At 52.9% G+C, this 17,924-nt stretch overlaps 1 protein-coding gene across 3 annotated transcripts in view; it reads right to left on the bottom strand.

Moving 5' to 3' along the window:
• LOC122442108 (DAB2 interacting protein) overlaps positions 1-17,924 on the bottom strand; it is a 212,940-nt gene that overhangs the window by 165,448 nt on the left and 29,568 nt on the right. Inside the window, exon 1 of one of the 3 annotated variants that reach the window (XM_043469448.1) lies at positions 17,537-17,744. The exons of the other annotated variants lie outside the window; for them this stretch is intronic. The gene's annotated coding sequence lies outside the window, so the exon portion shown is untranslated. Of the gene's footprint in view, positions 1-17,536; positions 17,745-17,924 lie in introns of those variants that run through there. 3 annotated transcript variants of the gene reach the window in all.

Genomic DNA, 17,924 nt, shown 5'->3' with positions numbered 1-17,924 from the left:
GCGTATCCCCTAGTGGACAGTACGGGCGGGGATGGAGGTAAGAACCTGGAACCAAGGGAACGACTGGTCTATCACGAAGGAAGAATGAGGGAAAGGAGGTGAAACACCAGGCAAGGCTTCCCTGGCTTCAGGGCTGCTGGTCGGCACAGTCTTCACCTGAAAGGGGGAAGTCGGGGTGGGGGAGGGCTGGTGAGAGTGGGAGGAAGTGGTTTTAGTGGAAAGGAAAGGACTTCCTTGCTAGACAAATTGATGCACCTCTAGAGCATCTGGTAAAAATCACTTCTGCATCTGGAACTCAGGGAGGAGCCCCTCCCCTAAAACTCGGGGAGGATTAGAGCAAGAAACTTACTATCAGGGATGGAAGTAGTCCAGGTTCAGGGGTAGTGGACACTGTGGTCATAAACGGGGCTTCCAAGTTGACAGCTGGTAGGTGAGAAGAGGAGGTATCCAGGGTAGGACCTTCTAAGGGTCAGAAGGGCCAGGAGGTGCATGTCTAGGATGGCAGCCAGAGGCTGGTGCCCATCCCGGGAAGGCTGTCTGAGGCCCCAAGCACTAATAATATTATGATCGTCAAAGACCCCACGTAACGGGTTTCTTTTACATGCATGCCTGGTCTTGAAGTAGGGATGTGATCATCTATCTCAATGGCACCTCCATAAATCCTCTGGGGTTAGTACTGTTATCCCTGTTATCCCATTTTACCACAAAGTCTGTATAGTCACCCAGCTGGTCTTAAACCCAGCCAGACTCCAGAGCCCACAGTTACTTAAGCCACAGTATGGGGTTGGGGTCTGGGGTGGAGGGTGTTTTCCAGGTGACTCAGTAGTAAAGAATCTGCCTGCCAATGCAGGAGATGCAGGAGACTCAGGTTCTAGCCTTGGGTAGGGAAGATCCCTTGGAGAAAGAAATGGCAACCCACTCCAAAATTCTTGCCTGGTAAATTCCATGGACAGAGGAACTTGGCGGGCTATAGTCCACAAGGTCACAGAGAGCTGGACACAACTTAGCGACTAAAACAACAACGGTGGGGTCGGAGGAGGGTCAACGTTTGCTGACTGGTCAGTGGTGGATATTGTCATTGGGGAAGGGGTCCCTAGGGGCCAGAAGGTGACCAGGGCGGGGCAGACAATGGTTCTTCCAGCTGGGAAGAGTGGGAGGGCGGTTCCAGCAACTTCCTCTAGCAGCTGGCCAGGGCAGCCACAGTAGGAGCGGCCCATCTGAGCGGAAGGATCTGGAAGTCGGCAGAAGGGACCAGAGGCGGGAAGGACCTTTAGTTCTCATTCTGCCCTTAGGATCCAAACTTGGAAAACAATGGCCACTAAAAACGATTTGATGACTTAAATTTTTGACTGTTGCTAAGTTTAGCACTCAGGGTGGGGTAGGCACAGTGACAAATGACGTGCAAATCTTGACTTCCACCACCAGCCCAAAGTCATGTCCTGGTTCCCTGTTTACCTTCTCTATCTCCACATTTCCAAATAATAACTTCCAGCCCAGAGAGGGCTTAGAGAAAATGAGATTCCCCACTCAGCATCCCCTTAGTAGCTAACACCTAAGCTGTTGCTGCTGCTAAGTCACTTCAGTCGTGTCCGACTCTGTGCAACCCCATAGATGGCTAGAAGGGGCAATGTTTAACCCAAAGAAATCAATCTCTAATGGTGGAATTTCAGGCACGAGAGCTGGTTTAGAAGAGCTCCTGAAATCACACCAGTTCTCAAGCTAGTAAACAGTAGGCACTCAAACTAAATCAGTGTCTGGCACAAGGTAGGCAGTCAATAAATATGTGTCCTTCTAGGCAGAAGCTTGCAGCTCACTACTGTCATGGTCAAAGGATAAGAAGGCCCCCCTGGAGCCTCGGAGTGTCAGGAGCCACACCTTCCCATAATCACCCTTCATCTCCTCCCATCACATGGTAATTTATATGTTGGCTCTGTAAGATAGCATTATATCCGGCCAGAAAGGGCTCCAAGGACTGGTATTTGGACCTTTAAAGTTTGAGGGAGTCTTTCAACATGATTTAGTTTCAGCCCAGCTGTTCTCAAACCTTAAAAACATCTGTAACACCAAAGCTCAGACCCGATGAGGGATGGCACACAGGCCGTCAGAGCACACACAGCCCCTGCCTTCTCCAGCAAGGGGCAGGCATCTCTCACTAACTGATCATGCTGCTCTTTTCAGCTGAGCCAAGCTGTGGCTTCAGATCCCTGGCAATGCCCAGGGTCTGCTTGGTTTTGTTATAGGAGATGATGGGCCTTGATGTAAATTCCTTCTTTGGAGGGGAAAAAAGTGTCTACAAAACTCCATTGAATTTACTCTCCATTCACGACATGGGCATCGTGTTTCTGGGCCTATTGTTATTTTTGCCTGTGCTTCTTCCCTCTTCTTTTGGGGCCAGGGCCCCAATTTTCCCTGGAGACCCTCTTTCCCGACGCCCACTGCAGTGGAGAAGCAGAGCACCACCCCCTCATCAAAGCCCCCAGGTGAGAAAAACCTGAGTAACCTTCTAGCCCAGGCTAGAATTTCAAATTTCAACTCATTTGAAATTGAGCCTTTTCTGGGCATTTGCTGGGGCCATTTCCGGGACGAAGTCCCCACACTTGGCTTTTTCATCCACTGAGCAGGTAGCACTGAGGTCCTCGCTTCATGCCCTTCTCAGCATCCCCACGAAGCGGGGGCCCTGACCTGCCCTCCCCGCCCAGGGGACAGCTGTGCCCTGGGCACCAGGGTCCAGAGTCAGCACCTCGGGCCGCCCAGAGGAAAGGTCAGGCCGATTCACAGCAGCTGCTCTCCTTCAAGTTTCTCCTAGGAGTCGCCGCTACCTCCCCGGCCATCGGGAGACCACAGGATGACAGCCAGCGTCAGGGTCAGGCTGGGGCCAATGCCCAGGACTAAGCCCCTACGGTGAGGGGTGACCAAACCTGACATTTGCCTCTCAGCTCATTTCCTACAGTAAACCCGCCCCAGTTTCCACAGTCAAGCGACTTCCCGTGCAACCCACGCACCTTCAACACAAGACGGGGACAAACTCAAAGGCAAGAACTGCATTATCTGTCGTCTCTGCCCCACCCCCATCATAGCCATCACCAGCGGCTCTCTGCTGGCCGCCCACGCCTTTGTGGGCATCCCCCTGCCTCTGAGCCGGCACCCTCTCCTAAAACAATATTCAGCACCTCTGAATTACCAAAATCAATTACTCCAAGGAGGAATTTCAGCAGACAGGCACTAGAATAAAGGCAGCAGATAATTCCCCCTGTCAGGTAATTGCTCCCCTGAGAACGTCTGATAATAAAAGAGGACTAGAAAAGAGAGTATTTTTTCCCCCGGAAAGGAAGGGGGGAGTGTGCATTGGTAAACAGAAGGTTCTTCTCTTCCTTGCTGCCTCCTCTCCCCTTCCTTGACTGTGCCCCCTCGAGACTAGAGCACAGAGGAGTCCCAGAAATCCCCGGTGGTTGGAGTGGGAGACGGTGTGGCTGAGTGATGGGGTCCCAGCGCTGGGGACACTGCTAGGTTCCCAGAGGACATCTGACTCTCGCATCCTCCCTTGGCCAGGATACAGACAGCACCGGGGCTCCTGTTACACAGCAGCTCAGGGATGCAAGGTTTGGCGGTTAACCTCTCTGTATTTCATGTGTCCATCACACCCTTTCAACAAGGCTAAAAGACCCTTGAAAGCAGGTCACAGTCAGCCCTCCCTTGCCACCTGGCCTTGAACACCCCCATAAAGAACCTCACCACTTGATCCAGGGGGTGAGGGAGAGGCACATGGGGTTACCTGGGACCAGTTACTTGGTTTCCTTGACTGTAAAATGGGGCAATAGCATCAAACTATGATATAGATGTCTACAACAGGCCACATCCCCCAAGGAGGTCACAAAGCTTTGTCAACAGGTATTCCGAGAAGAAAGTATCCTAGGGTTTCCCTGGTGGCTCAGTGGTGAAGAATTCGCCTACCCCTGCAGAAGTCACAGTTTCGATCCCTGACCTGGGAAGATTCCAGAAGCCATGGAACAACTAATCCCGTGCACCACAACTATTGAACCTGTGCTCTGGAGCCTAGAAGCCACAACTCCTGGAGCCCGTGCACCCTAGAGCCTGTGCTCAACAACAAGAAAAGCCATCGCAACAGGAAGCCCGTGCACCGCAACTAGAGAGGAGCCCCTTCTCTCCCAACAAGAGAAAAGTCCATCCAGCAACGAAGACCCAGCACAGACAAAAATAAATAAATAAATAATTTTTTTTTAAAAAAAGAAGAAAGTATCCTAAGGTCAGAGGTTCGGAGAATTCTGGGACAAGCCAAGTTCAGCAGGTTTCTGCATTGTAGAACTTCTCAGAGCCTTTAAAATTGCTAGTGTGGCTTGGTACTGCACGGATGGGCATCAAGTATGCAGGCTTTTCCAAAACTCCTTTTCTACAAAGTATCTTCCAGACTGCCTTTCCATGGAACATACCTGGGCCAATGGCCAGCTGCAGACAAAAGGCAGAACAAGGATATAGTAGGGCATTTAAGGGGGACTGGTTGGGGAACTCTAGGGAAATGTCATGGAGGCACAGTACTTGAGGTAAGTCCTGCAGGAACAAGGAAGGGCAAGGACTGGACATTTTAAATAGAGGGGACCGCCCGGCAGGAGCCCAGAGGAAGGGGGAGCCCCAGGCCTGCTGGTTCTGGTGATTATCTGGAGAAGAACAAGGTAAGACAAATGGGGAGGGCCTTGGGGTAAAGAACACGGTACAGTTTTTTTAAGATCCTTGAATATACCAGCTTACTCATATGAGAACTTACATGTGCCAGCACTGTAGGTAGAACAATTCTTACAACTCCTATGAAATGGGATTTATGGTACCCTCACCTTAGGGCCAAGGACAAGCTAAGCAGCTGTGCCATTTCTGGCAGCTACCAAGTGGCAGGGCAGGGACTGAAAGCCCCCAGCCCATCAAGTTCAGATCACATGCCCTTGGAAATTCCCTGGTGGTCCAGTGGTTAGGACTTGGCACGTTTCCTGCTGGGGACCAGGTTCAAATTCTGATTGGGGAACTAAGATCCTGCAAGTTGCATGGCACAGCCAAAACAAACAAACAAAAAATGACCTTAATCACTGCACTTCCCCACCCCAGAGCCACTAGGGGCAGGGCAGAACCCAACGCCACCAACACCAGCAGAAGTGAAGAGTCAGTGATTCCTTGCCATGGGACGCCTTCTCCCCCGGCCTTGGTTTTGATGCATACTCCATCAGCCAGTCCTCCCCAAATACGTACATAGGTCATTAGTTCTGAATATTTTTAAAAAGCTGTCTTATCAACTATCCCTCCGGGAATGGGCAAGAAGGTGCCAAAACAGCATGTTGGCACCCGAAGAAATAGCGGCCAAGCCCATCAACATCATCAACAAGATGTATGCCTCCCAAGCACGTGGCTACAGCTTGATTTACATGGCCAAGAAGCTATTCTAAGAGGGAGAGGACCTCTCAAGGGGGGAAAGGCGTCACCATCATCATCAAATACTTCAATAATCGTCTCAATCACAGAAAAGAAGGCACCGGCCGCTTCCTGCACTTCCACAGGAAAGGAAGCGAAGCGAAATTGTTTGCCTTCATTCAATTAGGTAATTAACTAGACAATGCAAAGAGAAATTCCAGCAAGGATATAAATACTTAAAATCCCTGAGCTAGATGGTGAGGAGGATGTCAACAACAGGAACTCAGTGGAGGGGAGAGGCGAGGGTGGAGAGGTGTGTCTTGTGCTAAAAACAACAGCGGGCAGACAGCAGCTTTTAATGACAGGCACTTACCCTGCACCAGCTCTGTGATAAGCACTTTACCTGCATGACCTCACGGATGCCTCAAAACAACTTGGTTACCTGAGGGTCACGATTATCCTCGTCAGACAGATGGAGAAACTGAGGCACAAGCAGTGAAATGGCTTGCCTCAGGGCACACAATGGAAGTGACAAATATAGCTCTGATTTTAGACCCGCATCTTCATGCATAAGCCTCTGCTCCCTCTCCACAGGCATGCCCAAGACAAAGGGGCTCTGGGGATGGACAGGTCTAAACAGGGAAACAGAGGGGATTGGACATCTTCTCGCACCCCAAGTGTCCTGACTGCCAGGCCTGGGACCTCCCAGCTAATCTGGCTGCAGGGTTGCCACAGAGAACCAGGCAAGCTTGGGGGAAGTGATTTTGCAAGTCTGTTTACAGAAACCAGAGCAGCTGCCTCCAGCACCACTTCCTCCAAGAAGCCCTTCTAATATCTCACCCTCCCCACACCAACCTGTGGCCTCTCCAAAGACTGGGCATGCTTTCTCCCTAGGAACAGACCAAGAAGCTCTCATGAGGGAGGGAGGAGCTGAACCTTACATTGATTTGAATCTCCCCACCCACCCCGGGGGTTTCCTAGATGGCGCCAGTGGAAAAGAATCCACCTGCACATGCAGGAGACCTAAGAGATACGGGAGACACAGGCTTGATCCCTGGGTCGGGAAGATCCCCTGGAGAAGGAAATGGCAACCCACTCCAGTGTTCTTGCCTGGGAAATCCCATGGACAGAGAAGCCTGGTGGGCTACAGTCCATGGGGTCACAAGGAGTCAGACATGATCGAGCACACACACACACACCCTCACACACACACACCCGCCTCACCCAGCAGAGCCCCTTCGACAAACACTCGCCTCAGTGACTTAACCAGCAAAAACAAGCTCGAGTGTAATGCAAATGCCGTGCAAGATAGACTTTCAGCACTTTAAAGAGCTATTATTTTCCCCATCATCCCCTTTCTCTAATCATCTCTGTATTGCACTTAAAATCACACATTCAAAAACCTTTTTGTTTGGCCAATTTGTCAGTCTGTACCTTTAAAAGAAAAAACAAATAAGCAATTCATATAGTCATTTTAAATCAGACTTTTCCATACTCAGAATTGCCTTGACCAGAGGCAGTAAGTTCTGGAAAGGGGATTAGCCAGAGTTGCCCAAGACCAACACAAAGGTGACTGAGAAGGTCCCCAGTAATAATACTAATATGAATCGTGATAAGAGCAAAAACACTAGTCCTGGGCTTCCCTGCTCGTCTGGTGATGAAGAATCCTCCTTGCAATGCAGGGGACACAGGTTCGATTCCTGATCCAGGAAGACCCTTCGTGCTGCGGGACAGCTAAACCCCTGTCCACAACTACTGAGGCCACACACCGCAACTACTGAAATCCACACACCCCAGAGCCCGTGCTCCACAACAAGAGAAGCCACCGCAATGAGAAGCCGGGGCATCACAGTTAGAGAGAGGCCCACCGCTTGCCACAACTAGAGAAAGCCCGTGCGCAGCAGCGAAGACCCCAGAGCAGCCAAAACAATAAACAAATAAATAACACTAGCATTTATTAAGTGTTTACAAGGTACAGACATTGTACTGTGTTCTCTAGCTCCAAGTCTAGTTTTACCCTAACAACAACCCTAGGAGATAGGGATTATTGTTATTCCCAATGTACAGATGAGAATACCAAGGATCAGAGAAGTGAGGCAACTTTGTCCAAGGCCACACAGCTGGTAGGTGGAGTGGCCAGGACTCCAACACAGGACTGTTTAATGGACCCTAAACTAACCCCTACCCTTAGCCTCTCCACAATACCAGGCCCCTCTGGGGTGGGAACAAGCTGCTTGGCTCTTTCCCCACCTCCCACCCTAAGCCCCAAGGATTTAGCATTCAACAATAGACCTCTATTCCAAACCTGAATCAACATAGCATCAGTCATTCCACTCAAAGGGAAATGCCCCCCAGCAACCATCTCGCCTTATAGGCACCTTCTGGAGGATGATGACAAAGGAATTAACATCAATATCAAAGAAGCCAACAGCTACAGGGGGTGAAAAGAGACAGGCCCAGGACTGGTCATCTGTGGGACCACGGTTTCTAACGTGCCCTTCCGTGCTGTAGCCTGGATATAGCCATACCTGCTCTCCTCTGTTCTTCATCTCTGACAGCTTGAGGCCAGTGCTGGAAGAGGAATATGGGGGATGATGTCAACCTAGGACTCCTCATTCATTTACCCCCTTCCTGCTCCTTGCCTGCTACTCACACCTAATTTCTCTGTATTTATGCTTTCACAGGAATTAGCCTAGCAGCTGGAAGGCACAGAAGCACAGTGACTGACACCTCAAGCTATGAAGTGGAAAAGACTTTCATTCGAACTCTAGCTCTTCCCGTTCCCAGCAGGGTGAGCTTAGGCAAGTCACTTCTCCTCCCTGGGCCTCAGTTTTCTCATCTGCAAAATGCAGATAATAACAGGGCTTCCTGGGTCTCTTGTGAGACTCAGAGGGGCTGATACTTGGAAAGCCTTGAGCCCAGACCCTGGCTCATAGGAAGTACTCATAGAAAGTGTGAGCTGCTAGGAATGATTACTACAGCCCACGAAGGTGCTGCCCCTCACATACAGCCAGGGTGGGGCAGAACAAACACTAACACTGGGTTCAAGCTCTGGACACAGATCCAGTCTCCTGGAATCTGAGAGATGGCACAGTCCAGAAAGTGCAGTTCACGGGCCAGGTACAAAGTCCAAACCCACAGGTTTGTTTTTCTTACATGTATACACACACAAAATCGACAAGTGGCTCAGAGTGAAAGTTCCCAAACCTTGGCATCCTCCCCCATCCCGAGGTGAGCAGTGATCTCATCTGTGTGACTCAGCCGACGCCGACGCCAAGAGCCCTGTCCGGGAACCCGTAGGCTCAGCACAGCTGGCTCCCAGCCCCGGGAGGAGCCCAGGCTGCAGAACCAAGATTCATGGAGAGCTGGGAACCCCTGCGCTTGGAACCCAGAAGCAGAGTGGCTCTGAAAAGCAGGGCAGTGATGCAGCCAGGACAGGGCTGGAGATTTGCATTCAAGTCCCAACAAACCCAGGCCTCTGTCTGCCCAACTCATGGGTGGATGACGGGTTTCCAATGCTCTGAGAGAGCTGGTTTGCTTCCCATCCTGCCCACCAAGGTCTCCCTCTACCCGAGGAAGAAGCAAAGAGCCAATAAAGGTATGGGTTAGAGGACAAAAGGCACTAAAATGTGTGGAAGGAGAGCCTGGTGGTCTGAGAGCTTGCCAGGGGCCAGGAGGCACTCGCCCAGCCTGTCAAAGTTTCAATGAATCAGGCCAGGACAGAAGCACCTTCCGCCAACTTCAGCCACCGCCTCCTCCCTCTCCCTTAATTCCTCCCACCACGGCGAGGACAGACAGGCAGACAAGCGGGCGAATGAGATTAAAAACAGGAGGAAGCCAAGAAGCCCAGACAGACTTTACCCTGGATCCCAGAGGCAGCAGAATATGGGGTTCCCACTCCTCTATGGCACCAGGTTCCAGATGGAGAGCTGGGGAGGGGCAGCGTGTCTTCTGGATAAAGAAGGATCAAACTAAAAATCTGCTCTACCGGGACTTCCCTGGTCATCCAGTGATTAAGACTCTACGCTTCCACTGCAGGGAGCGTGGGTTCCATCCCTGGCCAGGTGAACTAAGATCCTGCATGCCACAAGGTGTGGCCAAAAAATAAAAAACCCTCTTCCCCAAATCTGCTCTACCAAACACCATAAAAGGATACAGGTAGCAAAGCCAGAGGGGCATACCATCGCACTGTGCTTTTAATAAGCGGTAACTGCTGTGCTCTGGAATCCCTGACAGCTCCCCATTGCCTACAGCATCAGGTTCACACCCTTTATTATGACCTGCAAGGGGTTCGATCTGGGGTCCTGATGGTGCTTTTCTGCCTCACTCTCATCGCTACCCCACCTCCCCTCAAACCCCTGCTTCAGCACTTATAGCCTCCCAGTGCTCCCCAACGCCTGGGGCCTTGATCCATCCCGCGCTGCTCCCCAACGCCTGGGGCCTTGATCCATCCCCCCCTGCTCCCCAACGCCTGGGGCCTTGATCCATCCCCCCCTGCTCCCCAACGCCTGGAGCCTTGATCCATCCCCCGCTGCTCCCCAACGCCTGGGGCCTTGATCCATCCCCCCCTGCCCCCAAACGCCTGGGGGCCTTCAGATCCATCCCCCCCCTGCTCCCCATCGCCTGGGGCCTTGATCCACCCCCCGCTTGCTCCCCAATGCCTGGGGCCTTGATCCATCCCCCTGCTCCCCCAAACGCCTGGGCACTTGATCCATCCCCCCCTGCTCCCCAACGCCTGGGGCCTTGATCCATCCCCCCCTGCTCCCCAACGCCTGGGGCCTTGATCCATCCCCCCTGCTCCCCAACGCCTGGGGCCTTGAGCCATCCCCCGCTGCTCCCCAGCGCCTGGGGCCTTGGTCCATCCTGAGCCTTCCTTGCTGCTTCACTTAGCTGTTGTTGGTTAGTCGCTAAGTTGTGTCTGACTCTTTCGCGATCCCAGGGACTACAGCCCGCCAAGCTCCTCTGTCCATGGGATTTCCCAGGTAAGAATACTGCAGTGGGTTGCCATTTCCTTCTCCAGGGGATCTTCCTGACCCAGGGATCAAACTTGTATCTGCTGCTTGGCAGGCAGATTCTTTACTGTTGGGCCATCAGGGAAGCGTCTCTTAATAACCTATCCCTATCGTTTCAACCAACCCCTGCCCTCCTGCCGCCTGTTCACTTTAGACTTCAACTGGGCTCCTGGCAAGACTAAAGAACGCAGGCATTAGGGGGCCAGGGAACAGACCTAGGTTCTGCCACCAAACACTGGGTTCAGCCTCAAGCAGAACTCAGGCGCATGCCTCCACGTGCTCCCTTATAAAGCGGGCAGTGCGAGCTCTACCCACGTCAGCCGCTGCCAAGCCACTCGAGTGAGATAATGGAGCCAAAGGGCCCTGCACAGCCTCAAGTCTGACACGAACCCAGGGGATTAGGAGGCCTATTTTTAACTTCCCACATCCTGACCGAAAAACAAATCCCTCACATACACCCAGCAGATCCCTATCAGGGGGCCTGGCGGAGCCTTTGGGAATTCTCTCCTCCCGGAAGCAGCGCCAGCTTTGATGGACGGGAAAGGCTCCCAGATCCTGACTCCAGCCAGCGCCAGCTTCCATTATGTCTGGCTGGGTCCCCCTGCCCCCATCAGACAGCCGTTTCCTGGTGGGCTCAGTTGTCACATCTTCTCCAGCCGGTGACAGTCAGGGTCACCAAAGCTGCTGAGAGGGGAATTGGCTCATTTACCCATTCATTTACCCCCACCCTCTCTGAGGAGGTGGGGCCTAGGACGGCCTAGAAGAGTCAGCTCTAAGGCACCCGTGCTAGGATAGCTCGGTCCAGGGGTAGAGGACGGGGTGGAGACCAGTGAACGGAGAAAACAAAAGTGAGCAGGACACTCAGTAACAAGGGCACGCTGGGAGCGACAGGACTTCAAGGGCCCTTGCCGGCTTCTAACCAGGCAAGGGACTTCGGCAGCATCTGAACCTAAAGCCAAACCATCACCAATCTCGCTTCTCTCCCCCCAGCACCATCAGCATCCCTTGGACCCTACTCCAAGATGGGTCTTTAATAGCCACTGTGACCCACAAGGAGATGGAGACTTCTTACCTGGGGACACAGAGCTCCTCCCTGGTCATGTGGCCTGGCTCTGTGGGTGTTGACCAAAATCTCTTCCCCTCGGGTCCACCTTGCCCACCTCCCACCACCTATGACCATGCTCTGCAAATGATGCTAGCAAGGAAGCAAGAGTTTCAAGGGAAAAAAGCCTCATTCTGAATGGGGACCCGTCATCATGGAGAGCCCCCCTCCTGGCTCAATGACCCTTGCTCAACACAAAGACAGTCTCTGCAGCGCTAGAAGAGTCACGGGATCCCCGGGTGCCTCTGGAACCATGTCTCAGGGCCGCCAACACAATCCCCAGGACCTCGCGGGCCCTTTGGAAATCGTTGACAAACTCTTCTAAGTTCCAGAGAATCAGGTGCATCTTGGCTATGCTCCTCTGAGACCTGCAGTGCAGCCTGCAGGGGCGGGAGCTGACAAGGTACCCTTTTCAGGCCTGGTTCTGGGCCTCTCTGTCTTTGATGCCACAAAGCCAGAATAGACTTTCTTAAATAGCAGATCAAGAACAAGCCAAAGGAGGCAGAAAAGCCTCTCCAAAAAGCCTCTGTGCATCTCTCGGCTAGAGCCGGCTTAGCCCAGAGCACAGACAGACAGGACCCCCACCTGTTCGCCCCAGGGAGTAGGATGCAGGCAAAAGCTCTGAGCCAAGAGCATAAAAACCAAGCCCAGTTACAAGCCAGTGTCTGACTCTACAAGGCTTTATGAGCATTTACCAGACCAAGAAAGGCCCTCATCCAGCCCCACCCACTCCGTGGGCACCCAGATGAGAGACAGAGAGGGCCTTGCCCTCAAGAAGTTCAGAAGCCATCTCGGGAGACAGACAAGCCGATGACAATGTGTAAAGCAAGGCAGCTGATAAGAGCTGCAAGCCAGGACCGCACAGCGGGACAGCTACCCCTTAGTGATGAGATCGAGTGGAAGTGACATTTGTGCCAGACCTCGAGGGGCAGTTAGAATTTGGGCAATGAAGCAGTGGCCGAAAGAGAAGACCATACAGGAGCCACAGACGGAGACCGGGAAGCAGACAGCTTGAAGAACAGAGGGAGAAGAGGCAGGGAGGGAAGCTGGGGTGGGCGTGGAGCCTTGATGGCCAGGCCAGGGAGTTACGGGTTTGATCTCGTGGGTGGGGGACAGGGAACCACCCCCAGGAAGGGAAGGAGATGCACGATGGAGGAGAAGCTGAGAGCAGGAGGCTGGCAGAGACTGCAGTTGACAAGGGCCTGCTTTAGGAAGCCAGAAAGTGGGGGGCTGGCCCTGGGCATGGAAAGCAGGCAATTGGAAACCCCTCAGTCCCAACACAGACTCCAGCTGAGAGGGGCTGGACTCAAGGGAAGGCTGGGGATGCCCCATGGAGAGACGGTAGTGGCTCAAGTGGAGGATAAGAGACTATGATGTTCTCAGGGACTTCCCTAGTGGCCCAGTGGTTAAGACTCTGCGTTTCCAATGCAGGGGGCATGGGTTCGATCCATGGTTGGGGAACTAAGATCCCATATACCTTGTGTCACAGCCAAAAAAAGAGAGAGAGAGACTATGATCTTCTCTTGGTCTCTCAGCCAAGGTTGTCCTGGGCTGAGAGAGGGATGCTGCTGGATCAATCTCAGAGCCCCGTGCTCCCCCTCAGCCCCCATCCACAACGCCCAGTCATTCCCACCATCACCCTCCTGCACTGTTCAGAGTCAGCCACCTCACCCATCCCTGGGCATCTTCCTGCTGCCCCACTCCCAGCCCCGCTCCCTGAAGGCCCTGGACACTGAGCCCACAAAAGCCCTTTTGACTGGTTTCATAACAAGCCCAGTGCAGCACTCTGCCCTCCAACCCCACCCAACAACTCACCCACGCCCTGCGCCCATCATGAACCCCAAGTCTGCCCCCAGAAACGCAGGAAAAAAGTGTAACCTGTGAATGTCAAGGTTGGGCTAAACACACCCCCACCCACCCATTACAGACAAGGAAACCAAAGTTTTAAGGGATGACCAGCCCTGCCCAGGATCACACAGCCCTGTGGTGGCCCAGTCAAAGACTCTGGCATCAAAGCCCCAAACAGGTGGGGCAGAAAATAATGAGGCATGGGATACAGTGCAGAAAACACCTGTGCTATCGTCAAGTAGCCTGGGTTCAAGTTCTGACCTTACCACCTCCGCCCCCACACACAGACAGGAGAGCTTTGGACCCGTCACTGCAGCTTCCTGGGGTCCAATGACCTCGTCCATAAAATTCGTGTTTACTAATTCAGTGTTTTCAGGAGATCAAAAAGGATCAAGCGGAACAAGGGCTCTGTGTCCAGCAGAGCTAGGAGACTGGGAGAGGGACTCGGCCAAGGCCCAGGCAGGCGGTTGCTTTACCCCTCACACCTCCTGGCCCCAGCCCTGGCCAGTCAGCAGCAGGTCAGCTGTTTCCCCAGACCTGCCCACGGACCAGCAGAGTAGCCCTCCAGGGGAAAGGATGGCTCTCCAGTGAATTTAAAACCCCAATGTAGGGCTTTCCCAGTGGCCCAGTGGTTAAGACTCTGCCTTCCAAAGCAGGAGGTGGAAGTTCAATCCCTGGTCTGGGAACTAATGTTTCACATACCACAGGGTGTGGCCAAAGAATTTTTTATTAAAATAATAATTAAAAAAACTCCAATGTACATATGGCGCCCCCCCCACCAACTCCCCTCCTCCAGAAGTTAGAGAACAGAACCTCCTCTATCAGAGGAGATCAGAGGCCATCGTGGGGCCGTGGAAGAGGAAGGGGGTGTGTGTGGAGCGAGTCCTACCCACCTGTCCGAGGTCCCCACCTCCCAGGCTGAGAAATTTGTGCACCTAGGCTTCATCCAACATCTCCCAATCCTTCTAGAAAGCAGAGGCTCAATGTCTGGAGGGATGGGGGTGGCAGTGGGGTTGGGAATGGCACTCAGGGCCTCCTAGGAGCCAAAGGCACGTGGCCATGCATATCCACTGTCTCGGGAGAGGCCTTTTCAGGGTACTTCTGTCCTCTGAGAGCCTGCCCCATAATGTGTGACATCCACACAGGAGACTTCCACAGCCCATCACAGAGAGCAGTCATCCTCCCCACTCCCCACCCCAGTGGGTGTAACATCATGTCCCAGGAAGGGAAAGTAACCAGCTCAGGGGAGTGAAGCCAAGACTTGAATTAAGGAGACTTCCTTGGTGGTCAAATGGCTAAGACTCCATGATCCCAATGCAGGGGGCCAGGGTTGGATCTCTGGTCAGGGAACCAGATTTCCCATGATGCAACTGAAGAAAACTTGCATCCCACCACAATGATCGAAGATCCCACGTGCCTCAACTAAGACCCAGTGCAGACAAACAAATAAATAATTAATTTTTAAAAGAAGCCTTGAATTCAGATCTCTTGGAACCCATACCCCACATTCTCTCCCTAAGTATACCTCAGGGCTGTGGTTCTCAAACTGTGGTGTGTTCAAGAATGGTCTGGGGAATTTTAAAAAGTGCAGATTCCTGGGTCTGGAGCAGAGGTGACGGATCTGCATTTTTAACAGGGACCCCAGGTGAGTTAAAAGACGCTAGGAGATCAAACCAGTCAATTCTAAAGGAAATAAACTCTGAATATTCATTTGAAGGTCTGATGCTGAGGCTGAAGTTCCAATACTTTGGCCACCTGACTCGAAGAGCTGACTCATTGGAAAAGACCCTGATGCTGGGAAAGATTGAGGGTAGGAGGGGAAGGGGACAACAGAGGACGAGATGGTTGGATGGCATCACCAACTCAATGGGTATGAGTTAGAGCAAACTCCGGGAGATGGTGAAGGACCGGGAAGCCTGGCGTGCTGCAGTCCATGGGGTCGCAAAGAGTCAGACAGGACTTAGCGACTAAAGAACAACAACAAGCAGGTGAGCGGGATAAAAGCACTGCCAGCAAACACCACAGGCTGAGACACACACACACACACACACACACACACGTTCGTGGGCCCACAGGCAGCACAGGACAGAAGTAGCAGTGGAGGCACAGGTTCTAAAGGCAGATGCTGGCTTTGGGCTGTAGCCCAGCTCCTTACAGGTTGTGTGACCTTGGGTGGATCTCTTAACCTCTCTAATTGTGTTTCTTCATTTGCAAAATGAGGATAAGAAAAGAATCCACCTCATGGGGCTGTCTTATATGGAAATAGTACGTGTAAAATGCTCAGTACTGGGTCCAGCATATAACAAACACTCAATAAATGGTGTTATGATCATTGCCAGATTCAGTTCGGTGTGTTGAACGCCTCCGGGAAGGAACAGAATGCAGACACCAGGGGACCACAGTGAATAATTGAGCCAATAAGAGATGCCTGAAGGCTTGTACTAGAACCAGTGGGTAGAAGTAACAGGGACACAGACTTCTACTCCAAACAGGAAGAATTTCTGAACAGACTGGAGTTGCCCAATCATGAAACCAGCTGCCTGGTGGGCTGCCACTCAAGGAGTCCAGCAAAAAAGACTAGATGCTCACCAGGTGGAGATGCAGCTTGGAGAAAGCAGAATGGGGATGGAGCGGGTGGATGATCTTGAAGGTGACTTTGGCCAGATTCTGCACGTCAACCCCTCTCCCCACGTGCTGGTTAATTAGTGCATTTGCTTCCCTGATATTTACAGCCATTACCAAGCATTCAAGAGGGGTGGGAGGAGATCGTGATAGACAGAAGGCCTTATATCTTCCAAATAATTCATGACAAGGATGGGGATGGATGGGGCTGTCTTAAATCTGAGGCCTACAAACCCACTGAAATCATATGCTTTGGGGGGGTGGTATACGCATCTGTGTACTTTTCTCAAAAGGACTAGTTAAGAGCGTGTGAGAAAGCAGTCCACACTGACTTTTGAGAGAAGAGGAAACTGAGTCACAAAGGATCTGGGTCACTCTGGCAGCAAGAAGGCCCAAGTTCCAGGACGCAGACTGGCAATCCAAAGCTCTTGTCCTTTAAGTCAGATGCCTTCCATGCCTAACCTCACAAAAGCCTCACCATACCCTCCAGGAGTGGAAACTTTGAGCTCAGAGAGGTTAGGAAGCCGGCCCAAAGACACACAGTGGATGAATGGCCAGGCTGGGGTCTGAACCCAGGTTCTCTGGGCTCCAAAGCTTGTGTTTGGTATGTTTTTTTAACACTGAAGTGGACCATCTCAGGTCAAGAAAATAGAAAGGCATTTGGCTTTGACATTGAAAAGCAATAATGATGATCATTAAAAAGGATGACCCTCATAGATGACAAGCAACCTACCTAGTCATCCTCAGTCAAAATTAAATTCAAATCAAAATTAATTTCTCCCTTACATAGAAGAAGAGGGCAGGAGAGGAGAAGCTCAGTATCCATATGACTCAAGCCAGACAGCGTGACACCTGGAGAGAACGGACCATTCAGAAACCAGAAAAGCCCACAGTGATTCCCACCAGGCTGGGGACTGGATCCTAGATGGCTTTGGTCCCTGTTCCCACTCTGCTTGCTCAAGATGTTTTCTGGAGGGTGGTGTTCCAGGGCAGCCCAGGAAACAGAAAAGAAATCTCACTTCAATAACTCCGCCCCCGCCCCCCGAAAACTGAGGAGTGGCTACTGGTTGAACAAAACAACACCCCAAACTTGGGTGCCCCGGGATGCCTGGCTCTGGGCAGAGAGAAGAGGCTGCCCAGTCATCAGTCTCCAGAGGGGAACTGAAGAAGGGCCGAGGTTTGGGGCGACCACTTGGAAGCGTTGGGGTTGGGAGGCTGCAGAAACCCGCCAGTCAACCCCCTCCAGCTGGGGTGCTTTTCTTGCAACACCCCTTGTTAACACCGCGCCGTACTCTCCCAGGGACCCAGCGGTCTAGGCAGGCGCACGAAAAGTTTATAAAGACCTTTGCACCACGCAAATGTCCTCGCGGCATAGGGGGCTGTAGCGTAGAAGAGGGGTAGGAAAAGCAAAGCCGCAGCCCACTCCTCAGTCAGGCACCACCACACTTCCTATCAGGGTCCCCGGATCCCTTCCAAGCCCCGATCCCTCTAGGCCCCCGGAAACCCCCCTCATACCGACTCGGGGGTGCCTAGCTCTTACCTCTACTCGCCGGCCTGGGCTCTGGGCTCCGCCATCCCAAAGGCACCGGAGCCCGAGCAGCGCAGAGTGGAGTCGCGAGGTGGCGAGGTCGCGGGGTCTTGGAGCCCAGGAAAGTTTCCGTAGCGTCCGCCAGGCCGAGAGGAGCGGAGCCGGCCAGGCAAGCGGCGGGCCCCGCGGTAGCGCGCTCCGGCCGGCCCCGCGCCTCCGCCTGCACCGCGGTGCTCTGACTCCCGGGCTCCCCCGGCCACTCGGCCGGCCCAGCCCCGCCAATCGCAGGCCCCGCCACCCGCAGCTCCGCCCGCCAGGCCTGGACCCAGTGGAGGCGGGGAGGGGAGGGGCGGGGGCGCACCTGTTTGGCTAATCTACCCCGCTACTACCACCCGCCCCC

This window comes from Cervus canadensis, chromosome 5 (assembly GCF_019320065.1).
Source record: "Cervus canadensis isolate Bull #8, Minnesota chromosome 5, ASM1932006v1, whole genome shotgun sequence".
NCBI lineage: Eukaryota > Metazoa > Chordata > Mammalia > Artiodactyla > Cervidae > Cervus > Cervus canadensis.
Note: the sequence above shows the minus strand (reverse complement) of the source record. Positions and strands in the feature narration are given on the sequence as shown.